At 38.2% G+C, this 13,877-nt stretch overlaps 1 protein-coding gene across 1 annotated transcript in view; it reads left to right on the top strand.

Moving 5' to 3' along the window:
• The first annotated feature begins 759 nt into the window (after positions 1 to 759).
• Positions 760 to 13,877, top strand: part of LOC119560585 (mushroom body large-type Kenyon cell-specific protein 1) — a 71,153-nt gene continuing 58,035 nt past the window's right edge. The window contains exon 1 of the mRNA XM_037874109.1: positions 760 to 1,418. The gene's annotated coding sequence lies outside the window, so the exon portion shown is untranslated. The remainder of the gene's footprint in view (positions 1,419 to 13,877) is intronic.

The raw sequence follows: 13,877 nt of genomic DNA, 5'->3' as shown, positions 1-13,877 counted from the left end.
TAGGCTATGCCGTATAGCCCCCTTCCCAAGAGACCCTCCCGTGTGGAAGTGGATGTGGAATATAGACGTATAGCCGGCTCGGATCGGCTCGCTTCGTCGCTGGCCGCCAGTTGCATTTCGAGCGGTGAGTGAGCGCCTCCAGTGCCGAACGCTGGCGATTCGGTCGCGGACTTCAAATCGAAACCCACCAAAACTGCAAAAAACTAAAAAACGAAATACAAACACACACACACACACAGCCGGGGAATCGTGCAAATTTTTACAAACTCGAGAACAAAATGCTAGTTGCAAAAAAAAAAAAAAAAAAAAAAACACGGATTGCAATGTGTGAAATTCTCAGAGAGCGTTTATTATTGTATCTGTGTGTGCAATTAAAAATTGCACTGTACTTGCTCTTGGCCTTCCCCGCTCGACTTGAGCGGAAAAGCCAGCGCTCTCTGGGCCACCATTTTCTTTTTTTTTGTTACCCCGTCTTTGGGTCTTATGGCCATCAACTACACGCTGGGCTCTCTGCTAACCAATTTCGCTTTTAGCCTTTTTTTACCGGCTAGCTGCCCCATGAATGAAGGCACCCATACACGGGCAAAAGCCGGCGATGGTCGCTCTCTCTCTTTGAGTGAGTTTGAATGCACTTTTGCGGCCGAGTGAAAAGAGGGTGTTTCGCTGTGTGAGTGAGTGGTGCATCCGCTCAGCGAAGTGAGGAACTGCAGCGGACTGCTCAGCTGTGGCAGGCTGGCTTTAGCTTTATTGTCCGTCGGCTCGAGCGGTTCGCTTCGGTCCCGGCCCCGCTGATTCGGATTCTCGGCTGCGATTCTCAGTTCTCACTTCTCAGTTCTCAGTTCTCCAATCTCCGGTCTCCCCTCTCTCCGCTGCGAGATTCTCCTCTTTGGATTCTCGGATTCGGATCGTTTTGGCGTTGCAGTTTGCAGTTTGCAGTTTTGCAGTTGCAGCGCTGCCGGCGTCGCTGCCTGCGCTCTTGCGTATTAGTAACGTCGTCGTCTATCAGTGTTGTTGTTGTTGTTTGTTTGTTGTTGACGCTGGTCGCGGTGTGCGAATTTTTTATTTATTTTCCACACACACACTCTAGCACACCTTTCCACATGCTTCCTCTTCCCCGCGCAACAACAAGAACAAGAGAAAAACCTTTTACGTGCGTTTTTCTTATGACAGAACATTTTTTAGTTGACATGCCAGGCCACTAAAAACCACAAAAAAAGAGAGCTGAAAATGCAAAAGTGCTGTGACAACCATAAATAAAAGAAATACTAAAAAAAAGGTTAATTTACAAAAACAAAAAAACGCCAAATACCCTTACAAAAAGTCAACGTTTTTATAGAACTACAAAAAAAAACACCGCATATTTTTAAAATATTTACTTAGATGAGTTTGTAAATATTGCGACAGTTTTGGCCTGAAAAGTGAGTATTAAATTATTTCATATAATTATTTTGGACAGGGAAAAAAATGCATGTGCCAGCACTTCAGGGGTTTTTCCATACTTTACAAACACACGCAACTATAAAGGTAGCTTTCTGTGTAAACACAATTTAATTAAATTATGTCTGGCTTTCATTTTATTTTTTTGTTAAAAATTAAGTCACTTATTAAATGTTTTTTTTACTTAATTTACCTCATGTAATATATACATTATATATATTCTCTTTAAGAAAGCAATGACTATTTTTCTCGGTGTAGATACAATTCTTATCATTTCAGTTCACACTTTTTTTTTAGGGATTTCCCTTAATTAAGTCACTTAGGAAAAATATAGTAATATTAACTATAATATATTGTAAGATAATACTTAAGATAAAAGAGTTATTAAAATAAATTATAACATTTTTCGCTTTCCCCCAGTTGTCTTGTTATTATTAACTGAAAAAGCTTTAAGGTTCTGTCGGATAAAGAATTTTCCTATTATTATGGGATTGGTTTTGCTGAATAAATTGATGACTCTTAAAGCCTGTGAGTCATCTTAAATGATTGCACTGATTTGCTCAGTTTCGATCGTGCTTTTAGTTTATAAGAAATTACAATAGATCATTCTGGAAATGATCTGTCTAATTTCCTAAGTAACTTTCAAATCATTTGCTGTATTCTGATTACACAATTGATAGTCAGTTCTTGGAAATCAAACGCACATGCAAGAAAAGCTGAAAAACTTTCCATCAGTGCAAGAAATCAACACAATCGCATTCGGAAGCCCAACAAGTGCCTCTCATGGGTGAATCTCCCCCTGGTCCCCCCTTGTAATATTTGCTTTCACAAACACTCTGTCACCTACAATGGGCATGAATGGGTTTTCCTTTATGGGCCACAAAAAAAAAATTCAATTCGCGGAAATCTTAACAAGCAATTAATGCGCAAATATAAATGTCAACTTGAAATTTATTGAATTTGAATGAAAAACCATATATATAAGTATAACAATTAAAAAATAAAATAGAGAAAGACATCTAAAGTGGAAGCGAATTAAATGCGGGAGAATAATAAAAATTTCTAATTAATGCGCTTCTAATTTCAAGTTGACAGACGGAAAACACTGCTGGCGCTGATGTTTTTATTATTATTGTTTTTATATAGATATTTCGCCAAGTGATTCGCTTTGTGCACAATTGCATTTGATTTCGAATAATTCATTTGCGGCGATTTATGACACAGGCTGCATAGACGGGAAAAAATAAGACAATGAATCAGACGGACATAAAAGTTGGGGGTGGGGGAGGGGGCAGACTGACGTGCCGCCCACGCGTGCAATTTTCTTTTCACTCGCCGTTGTCCTTGAGGCTTTTCCGCATTTCATTCCGACGACAACGTCGGCGGCGACAAGTTATCAGCTTTAATTTGCGACAGAAGATGGATTGAAATTTAATTTCATGTTCTCAAATTGATTTGAGCGGATCCCCATTAGTCATCCCGGCTTTTAGCAGCTAGCTGCTGGCCAGGATTAGCATTAGACTGGAGTGCAACCGGCAACATGCAACACATAGTCATCTGACTACCAGTCTGCCTTCCCTGGTGTGTCTGTGTGTTGGTGTGTGCTGCACGTAAGAAACGAGTTATTGGAACAGGTTCATGACCTTGACCATCAACACAAGGCAGCAGCAGCAGCAGCAGCAGCAGCAGCAACAACAGCAACTGCAGCAACAGCAACACGAGCAACAGCAACATCAGCGGCACAACGGCAATTGCAACACGGCCTCCTCCGGCAGACAAAAGGAAGTGGTTGCATCTGCATTTGCATTCGCCATTGTTCGCCTTGGATTGGATTAGATGTTGCAACAACAGCAGCAGCAGCAGCAGCAACAAGTTGCCGCCACTCCGGGAAGTCGGGCAGTAGTCGCCATGCATTTATCGCTCAATGAGTGACTCACACTCCAAAAGCCAAGGGTCTGTGTGGGTCTACAGCCATTCACCCAGGGAAATGCGTGATTCATTTTATGAAAACTAAAGGGCTTGCGATTCAGGGAAATTACAAAAATCTAAAACAGCAGATTGGAATTGAATTAAGCTCTACTTCTAGATTAATAAGAAGTTGGCATTTTCTACAGCAGATTACTTAATTTACAGCACAGGCATTTTTAATATATGTAAATATTAATATTGCTGACATTTTACTTTTTTGATACATTGTAGTCTTGAATTGACTTCATTTAAAATATTAAAATCAGCTTTGCCATAAATTGCTGATTCAGATTCTTAAACGTTTTTGGCAACATTAAAAAAAATGTAACTCAAAACGTAATAAATTACAAAAATAAAAGTACAAAAATAAATAATAATAATGAATAACAACAGATTTGGTCTAGAGGAAGTTTAAGCAAATGTCAAAAAAAATAGTTTCCTTTAAAATAAACAGTAATGAAAAATACAGAGACTTTTTGATATGAAAGGAATGTTTTCCGAGTGTTAATTTCTTAGGAACTATTTGAAAAGTTATAAAATAAATATGGCTTATTTAAGAGAGTGCATATAAAATTACTAGAATAGTCAGAAATATGCTTATAAACCATATCTCTGGGTCATTACAATTATTTATTTTAATTTTACAATCTCCTAAAATGTTAAACAAATTTCTTAGGACTAAGCCCGACAGAGCTTAGTTGGATTTCAGCATTACCCCAATCCTCGAGTGGCTGGGAAAATGCTGTGGAAAAATAAACTGTTGCTCTGCTCGCAAGGACGAAGGATGGGTTGGCTGCCCCAATTGGGAGGCTTTGGATTTTTTGTGCTTACTTTTCGTATTTCGCTTCTTCTCACAGTTTTTTTCCACCTCCCTCATGCGCCACTATATAGTTCATATAGTTTGGGGGGTGGTGGGCGGTGGGGCCACTGGAAGACTGGAAGTACATAGCCAGTGCAACAGGCAGTTGTTGTTTTTAGCTGGCCGAGGAGATTGGGCTCTGCTCCACATAGAAGGCGTGTCCCAAACGAGGATTCGGATTGGGAAAATAAAGAAAACAGGAGAGATGGCGATAAAAAAATGTTTTTAATTTAACTTTGGCCATGTCACTACCGCTGGCCAAATCCCCTGCAAAAGCAAAAAAAAAAAAATGGGAGGAACAACAGGTGGGGAGTGTTGGCCCATTATTCCTTCCTCATTCCAAAGCTGCAACTTCAAAGTTTAAACAGCGCGGCGACCTTAATAGAGCCAATTGTGTGACGGCCATTGCGTTCGGCATTCCTCGCTTTGTTGTCCAAAAACAAAATCGATATTTTCCATATGCATAAACACAATTGAACAAACAATTTTAGGCGAGTGCAGCAACAGCGCGGCAATGCCAAACTGCCACATTGTCCTTGAGCTTATCACCTTTTGCACAGCAACGAAAAAATTCCAGCCAAACAAAAAACTAGTCAGCAACGACACCAACAACATTCGCAAATATCAATTCAACTGTTCTCGCACAAAAAAAATCAACAAATTTTGCGAAAAATAGAAAATGGAAATACAAAAAAGCGCGCGACAAATATTTTCGCATTTTTTATTTATACTTGCATACCAGTTTTTTCATCTGTTCCACGGGTTTTTTTTAAATTTTATTATTTGTGGCATCACTTACTGCAAGCAAACACGTTTGCCTCTGTTTTTTAGGTGTTCCATAGTGTGAAGTGTGCCATTTTATGATATCCCACATTTCAATATTCATATTTTGTTTTGTAATTTCTTATCTTAATTAATCCTTTTATTGCTAGCGCTGGATTAAAGAAATAAAATGTAAAAGTATTAAGAAATATTGAAATAGGGTTGTACATATATTTAAAGCATTATGTCCATTCAAGAAAAATATATGGCTTTCTTCCATTGTCTTAAAGATTAAATAACTGGCTGTAGTTTTGTATTATGGGTTAATCCATTAGGTTAAAGTTTAAGTTAATGATTTAATATAGAACTTTTTTAGCTTAAATATTTCAATACCAAAAAAAACTTGTTTTTATATTTATTTTTGCTGTTAGAAAATCAACTTTTCCAATTTAAATATATTTCTATAAGATATTATTGGTTATTCCATCATGATAATATTTTTTTTTGTAATGATATCATAGACAACTTTTTTTTCTTAGTATTTCAATACCAATAACAACAAAAAATTGTTTAATGAAACAACTTTTCTTTACTTTTAGAAAAACAACCCTTACAATTTAAATATATTTCTGTAAAATATTTCATATCTTTTAACATCTTTAAATATCTGTTATATTCCATACAAATTAAAGCTTTTAAATCAAAGCTTCAGCTTTCCCTGTAGAAAATATGGTCTTATTCGGAATTCTTTTTTGTAGCTTGATTGTTTTTTTGAATTTTTCCGTTGTCGACGCCACAATTAAATTCATAGAATTCGCTCAACTCTGCCGCTTTACCGCTTACAAATAGTTTCAATTGCGGCTGAATTTTGACGATACTCACACAGATACTGTGTACCCACACTGTGGCAATTAGACAAGGACGGGGCGGCGGGGGCAGAAAGAGAGGGCAACACGCACGACCACTTGTATTGACGTTTGGTTGGCGACAATTGATTTTTGTTACGTTTTCGTTTATTTTCATTCCGCCATCGCTGTTTTTTTTTTTTTGTTTTTTCTGTAGTTTTTCAGCAATTTAGTTCGTTTGCTTTCTGGCTTCGTTATTTAGACAACTGCTGAAAAAAATATTTTCCTATTCCTCCGGTCCGCAATATCCCCATCCCCCACTATTTTTTTTCCAGCGAGGCCACACACGCGCTGCACTTTGCTGCATTGTTCATAATTCTTTTTTTCCATTTCTCGCTTTTTGTCACATTTTTGTGGCTTTTTTTTGCGAATTGCTCGGAAAACTTCTGGCCGCTTTGTCGGCTTGCGACTCAATTTCGTCTTATCTAATTTTTGTTTCTATTTCTGCTTCTTTAGTTTACAACGCCTCTATTGCCTTTCCTCGCTATTTTTTTTATTTTGCAGTTTTCCATTTTTTTTTTTTGTTTGTTTTTGTGTCGAAATCAGGGCAAATTCATCATCATCAACAACATCGTTGCCTTGTTTTTTCCTTTTTTCTTTTTTTTTTTTGTGTAACAAAGATAAGGTTTTTCGCTGGCGAACGAGCGAATATAGTGCTGCTGCTGCTGCCGCCTTTTATTCTTTATACAATTCGAGACGAGGGCTTTTCCGAGGGGTCGGACATCGGACATTTTCGTGTTTGTCGAGTTAATCATTTCGGGCGAAATTTGATAATTTTGAAGGTGACCCCAATTTGTAAGCGGCGCTGCAGTCGCGAATCGAGGGGCCCCAAAGACTTTTTGTGCAATTGATAAGGCGGCGATGCAGCGGCGAGAAAAGCAGTAGTCACACCGAAAAAAATTGGGGAGGCCAGAGTCATAAACCCATACAAGCTGAACTGCTTGTAAATAATACCTGGTTCAGCGATGGGATTGTTAGCCAACGGATACTAACATAAAACCTAATAGAGCTAACTAATTTATAACAATTGTAGGTAAAACTGACCAATATTATTTTAAAAAGGGACCTAATCCATCCAATTATCAATTTGACCAACGGAATAGTTACTCTACCAACAGCAAAACACACACTACTTACCATTTTATGGTAGTTTTACTATTATACAGTAACCCAAGCAACACTATTTTTAATCGTTGTAACCATTATTAACAGAAGGGAAACTATCCGTATTGATCAATTTTACCCACACAAGTATTTTGTGTTCAAAAATATAATATTATATTCATTTAAAGATATCATAATTATTAAAATAATTTATACATGAGCAAATTTCCCGAGAAATCGTCACTGTAGAAACTCAGAGAAAATCAACGAAATAAATACCGGAAGCAGTAATCGCAAGAAGAAAAATATTAAGGAAGTAAAATCGTCCGAACACTTCCATTATTATTACAAGCAATAACGATAATACGAAAATTGCCATATCAGAAACGGTAGTAAGGCGACCAACTTTAATAAATATGTATATAAAAACAAGCGCTAATGTGATGCATTTGGCCTGCTCACATATTTATGAAAAAAGTGCATTTGCATGGCCATCTGGCCAACTGAGGTGATGCTAGGGTCGAAGGTGAGGCGACGAGGGCGGCCAAAGAAGTCATCGCATATATCTTCAGGCAGTTTTAATAAAACCCGAAACTGACATCATAAAACAAGCAGCACATATGACACTCGACGTGGCACAGGTCGTATACGTAACCAGCACAGTGGGTGGGTGGTTGGGTGGCTTCTGCTCTATACGAGGGTGTTTAGCTGCTGTTGGTGTTGGTAAACAAGCAGCCACACCCATGGTACACATAGACAAAGCAACAAGTCGTTGTACCCAAATATATAGTGCAAAAAAATAAGTTGAGAGTGGTGTTGGTATGGGGTGGTGAAAACTAAATAAAATGAAAACGAAGACAGAGTTCCAAGGGGGGGGGGGGGGGTGGGTCTTTTGGTTTTTAGGAAGGAGGAGCCACCTGAACCCACTCCCAACCATCCAATGGCAGCAGCCAAAAAACAAGCAAAGTCAGAGGCAAAAAACAAAGTTCTGGTGGTATGGGTGGTGGGAAGCTTTCAGGGGGTTTTTCAGGGGGCTTTTCAGGGGGTTTTTCAGTGGGTTTTTCAGGGGGTTGCTGCTGGGTATTGGTATCTGCTGGTGCTGCTGCTTTTGCTCCTGCCTCCTGTTGCGCATATTGCAACGAAAAAGTTTCGTAACGTTATTTTCACATTTCCTGCAGATTGTAACGGGCAACGAGGAGCTGGCAGATAGTGTCGCTGCAGCTTTTGCCATGCTTGCTGCCAAAATGCTCAACAAAACATGTCGAAAATGTGCCACATGCCAGCGGCAGTAGGAGCAGGAGTACCAGGGACAATGCTCCTGTTGCTCCTCTGCATGCAACAGTTATGTACATACACATATACTCCTATATATACCAATCCAACCCGAAGTAGATAGGGACAGTAGGATAGGGACAATGGCACAAACACACCAACACACTCGGTGAGTGCCGGCAGCCAAATAGTTTCATAGAAATGCACAGACAACACATTTCGACATGGCACATTTAGCATCCTTGAGCGGCATTTAACTTCATTTCACCCACAGAGACACGGAGACACGGATGCCAGGCCACTTTGTTGTTGCTCCTCTTGTTTCATTATTTGATTTAAAAACAGCTCTTGGGGGCTCTCGGTCTCGTTTATGCAATCAATGTCAACGGCAAACTTTTGTGCGCAGTTGGTGCTTTTTGTTGGCAGGAAATTAAGTTTTTGGCACTTTCGGGCATCGACTTAAATGCCACAGCAGCCGAGTAAAACTTCATTGAGGTCAAGTGCAATCTACTGCCCATATGGACAATAAATCAGCCAATGGTAAAGCTCTGAGCCAAGCCAAGAGCAAGTCCAATGGCAAGAGTCGGTGAGCCGCCTCTAAACTTGTCTTGAATTTTTTCTTTTTTATTTTTTCTTGGCCACGCCGTTTTTTTTGTAGGTGAGCTGGGCCATGAACGAGGGGCAGGCTCGACCTTACTAACCAGGCTCAATGGAGTGGAGTAGACTCCAGTGGAGTGGTGGTGTGGCATGGAGTCGTGGGGCTCTGGGCCGCAGATCGCAGATCAACGTTAGAAATGGAAATGCGCTTGACTGCATACAATGGCTTTGGCTTTGGCTTTGGCTTTGGCTTTTGCTGCAACTGCTGCAGCAAACAACAAACAACCAGCAACAACCAGCAACCAGCGAATGTGTGTTACTGTAACTCCGAGCCAGCAGCCTGTTAGCCAGTTAGTTGGCCAGTTAACTAGCCAACAACTTGACTTTGGTTTCGTTTTCGATCTTCCTGTCATTGTGCTGCCGCCGTGGCGCGTGCTCATCTTGCTTTAGTTAGTTGATGTTGCTGCCTGCACTTGTTGCACACGCCCGCGGCAACCTGCAACTGGCTGCCTGCAACAGGTGAGAGTTGTCGCTGCTGCTGGCTAATGATTGTGATCTCTAATCAGCAGATGTTCAGGGTCAGCGGATGCTTTGAAGGCAGATAAGCAAGATATATGTTTAGTCACTTTTGCAAATATTGCTCATACGACATGTGATCTTCAAAATATTCATTTCAATTCAATGTGTTAAGATTTAGGAAGACAAATGATGAAATCTTTTAATAAAGCATACCTTTTATATTATTTAAAAATAAGAAAAATTAAAAATTATTTGCTTAAGTTATTTGTATTTATTTTTATTTATACAGCTTTGCACAATAATTTAAAAGAATACAAAATTGAGAGTAAAATTTATCAGTTTTTATGTCTTATATTCTTGAAATTAAATCATTTCAGGGAACATATAGGAAGTAAAGAAATTCGAAGAATGCTTTGCTCAACTAAACATTACTAAAAGTTAAAGAAATAATAAAAGTCAAAGCATTTCGTAAGTGTTTTCACTTTGACTTTATAATATGTTAAACTTGGTTACGAGTATGTAGTTAAAGTTCCTTAAGTCCATGTAATTAAATAAATTTAGTAAATAAACAGGAAATAAAAGATGTAATTCAAAGAATGCCCTTCCCTCGCTCTTTAAAATTCTAAAACACTTTTAAAGTTTCCACTTAAGGCAAACGCAGCTTCCTCATGTTTTTTTGCACTCCGCTTAGCATATTATTCCCATTCAAATTAATCGGAATTAACATATTTGCACAATTTAAAGCACTTTAATTAGCACATTTTACTATGCGAAGGTCGATCACAACATTTCAATAAAAAGATCATGCAATCAGCCAGCTCTGAAAATCCATAAGCAAATTTTCTAGAAAGTAAATCTGTAGACAAATAGCACATAATTAATAAAATTATGAGAACACTTTGGGGGCGATACAAAAAAAACTAGGGAATTGTAAGCGATTATTTCCGCCTTTTTCCAAGCTGCCACAAAAACGATAAATTAGTAATAAATTCATCGATTGGATATGAATATGAATGGCGAAAAGAGTGTAAAAAATTGCGATGCAAATTGAGTATTTAGAATAACAAAAAGCCAAGGTTTTCAGGCATGCAAAGCATCCCCAAGCAATTGCAACAATGGAAAAAACATTTTCAAGGCCCTAACATTGGCTGAAATTTGGCCCAAGTCTTGGGGCCAATTGAACACTTCAACTTTGAGCTAATGAGTATCGAGTGCAGTCGGTCCAAACTGGTTAGCCGAAATGCACTTTGTGCCCAGATCACATCCAATCCAATCCCAGCCGAACCGAACTGAACCAAAACCAATCCAATTGATATTAACTCGTTTTGTTATAGGCAACATTTTGTGATCTGTCGTGGCTCAGAACCTTTGGCCAGCCAATCAATTGCTGCCATTTTTTTGTGATTTCGTATTCTATATATTCCACAGCCCCATACATATTATATGGGGGTACGAGTTTCTAGCTTCTAGCTTCTAGCAGGGCGGCCTTGATATTTTGTTTTATTTATGAAATCAAATGCAGGCGAGCGAGATACGAATACCGACAGCCACCAGATACTTGTGGCATTTATTATAAAAAGCTTTCGAGTGAATGAATTCCCCTTAGCTTTTGTATCTGTAACACGTCTATATAGATATATAGAGTCGCCCCCCCTTCCCCGGCTGTCTTGGGCCTGTCTCCGATTCTCAGGCCGATGCGAAAGGCAGGAAGCCGCAGAGCTCAAAATAAGCATTGACTTTGCATATTTGTGTGTGACAGCCCAGCTGTATCAACGGATATGCCAGGGAATGTTTGGCATTTCCTTGGAGGAAAACTTGATTTGGTTTTAATTAGAAAATTACTTAAAATAATACCAAAAAGAAGGCGTTGGGCTGGCCCTAAGAATCGCTCAATCGGTACCATCCCGCTTGCTAGCTGAGTGCACAAGAAAAAATGCATTACAAAATCAACGATTATTGATAAGTTCCTTTTGTACTTATACCACTCATGCAGCAATTACTTTGTTTTAAATCTAATAAAATGTGCATATATTATGGATTTTTTATATCATATTTAGAAATTCTAGTAGTATTGTCATTATTTACTAATATTTCATAGGTTTAAATTTGAAACCATACATTATTAAAATCAATTATTAATTATGCCATCTTAACGTGTTCTATTTTAATAAAAACAAATTTTTAAATTATATCACTTTATTCGTTTGATATTAATAAATTCTTGTTTTGTTTTGATGATATATTGGTCCGTTTAAAGAATCACTTATAGAACCATATCATGTCAAAAAAAGTGTACATTTTACCAATACTTTATTTTAAAAAACAAAATAATAATGGTATCAAACACAGTTGCTTACAAATATATCCGAATCGCTTCCAGCTTACAGAAAATTCTAATTTATTAGGAAATGGTATATATGAGTGTGTTTATTGGATCTGTAATATATTTGTATTATTTAAAGCGATGAAAAACCACAGAAAGGATGTGTTTAAATATGGTTTAGTTCCTATTCAATGGCCATTTTTGATGATATTATATTTTTCGCTGTGCTGCTCCTCCCTGGCAAATTGCTGGCAGCCTCTTCTGCCGGTCCTCGGAGCTTCTGTTCATCTTCATGTGCTGCTGGTTGTTCTTCTTGGTAGGCCGGCAACGTCCATCATAATCAACGTCCATCATCAGTTGGCTGCTGTTCGGCCGCGTGCTCCGCTGACACGCCCACAAAGCTACTGCTCGGCACGCCAACCTGCTGTTACTGGGTTGTTGGGATGGTTGTTGGGTTGGTTGTTGGTTGTTCGCTGGGTTGCCGGGTTGTTGGGCTCAAGTTTGGCTTTGGCTTTGGCTTTGGCATTGCCCGCCTTTGGCCATGGCAGCTGGAGTAATTTTTCATCAGCGTAAACATCTTGAAAACGCTCTTTGGGCTACCAGTTTTACTGGGCCTCGCAGATCGCAAATCGCTGCGGCGCAAATGGCAGCTGCTTCTGGCCGGTCATGTAAGCCAACATCAGCATATCTGCTATCTGATATTAGAATCTCAATTACTTTTTCCAGCTCTTCGGCTGCTATTGTAATTTCCTTCGCAAAGGGGGCTGGAAAAACTGAGCCGGTTTTTTCGGTTTTCGGTAGGCAAATATCCGTTGAGGTAAACATGAAAATTTAGTGGCTGTCATAGCAGATAGCCGGGGCCAAAGGAGAATAGGAAAAACCCAGAGACGCATCGGGGAAAAAACTCAAATTGCCTCCTATCAGATTTAATCATTTATCAGCCAACAGGCAATTACAGGTTGGAAATTTTCATTCATAGCCCCCCGAAAAAAAATAACCCCTTTGATTTGCCTGAAATTACCCGAAATAGGAATGCAGTCCATAAAAGTTGCGATGCATCTCATTAGATGCAGGCGGGCAGATATTAAGTGGCACTCATTGAGTTAGCCAAACTCATAGCGAAATCCCAAACACGTTTCGCAATTTACGACATTTTAATAATGAAACAAAACTAATTTAATGCAAAGCGACAACAACGACAACGGCATTTGAATAAATTAATGTAATAGACAGCTTAAGCAGCAAGAAATATTGCTGTCTACTGTTTAATTGTGCAGTAAGTTTCTGAACATAAACGCTCAAGTTGGAAAATGCAAAGCCAAATATTTTGAAGGGTATAAATTATATTTTTTTTAGGTATTCATTGCAAATACTTTTAAATTATACTTGTTTCTATATTTTATTCTAAAGAGAAATTATAAATTATTCTATGTGAAATTATAAAAAATTCCGTAGAACAAACAAAAAATGTTTTTTAATAAAAGAAGAAACAGGAAAAATTACTTGTTAATTTATTTTCAAATATTTAGATGTAGTTAATCTTAAAAAAATTTGTTTTTTGCTTAATGGAAAATATTAGACAAATATTTTCAAATAGATTTCCATATAAGATCAAAGATTAAAGCTCGACATCATTGTAAATTGACCAATTATCTTAAATTTCCGTCAATGGGGGTTTTTTAAAATTATAATTCCTCGAGAATAAAATCAAATAAATATTTCCACTGGTCTAAAACCCACTGTACTCGCAACTAGGAAATATCAAAAACTGGTAGCTGCCCGAATAGTAAAAGCCCCACCAATACTCTGAAACCAAAACCACAAGATACAACAACAGCGGCAACTAGAACTGCATCAAAAGTGAAAACAACAACAACCACAGCCACAGACTGGTGGCTTAGCAAGAATGCAACAACAAAATCAAGAAAAAATAAATAAATTTTCAGCATATGAAATAATAAGACGAAAACAACAAAAACAAAAACAAAAACAAATCTAAAGTGCAACAGGTTTTGTGTGTTTTCGCGATAACCTTGAAACAAAACTCGTTTAATCATTTCGTAGCGTTCAAAAATGCGGCAACAACAACAGTAAATGAAATTTTATATGGCGCATTATAGATTTAATAAAT

The sequence above is a fragment of the Drosophila subpulchrella genome, unplaced genomic scaffold (assembly GCF_014743375.2).
Source record: "Drosophila subpulchrella strain 33 F10 #4 breed RU33 unplaced genomic scaffold, RU_Dsub_v1.1 Primary Assembly Seq354, whole genome shotgun sequence".
Taxonomy (NCBI): Eukaryota; Metazoa; Arthropoda; class Insecta; order Diptera; family Drosophilidae; genus Drosophila; species Drosophila subpulchrella.
The sequence above is the reverse complement of the archived record's forward strand: the minus strand, read 5'-3'. Positions and strand labels throughout refer to the sequence as shown.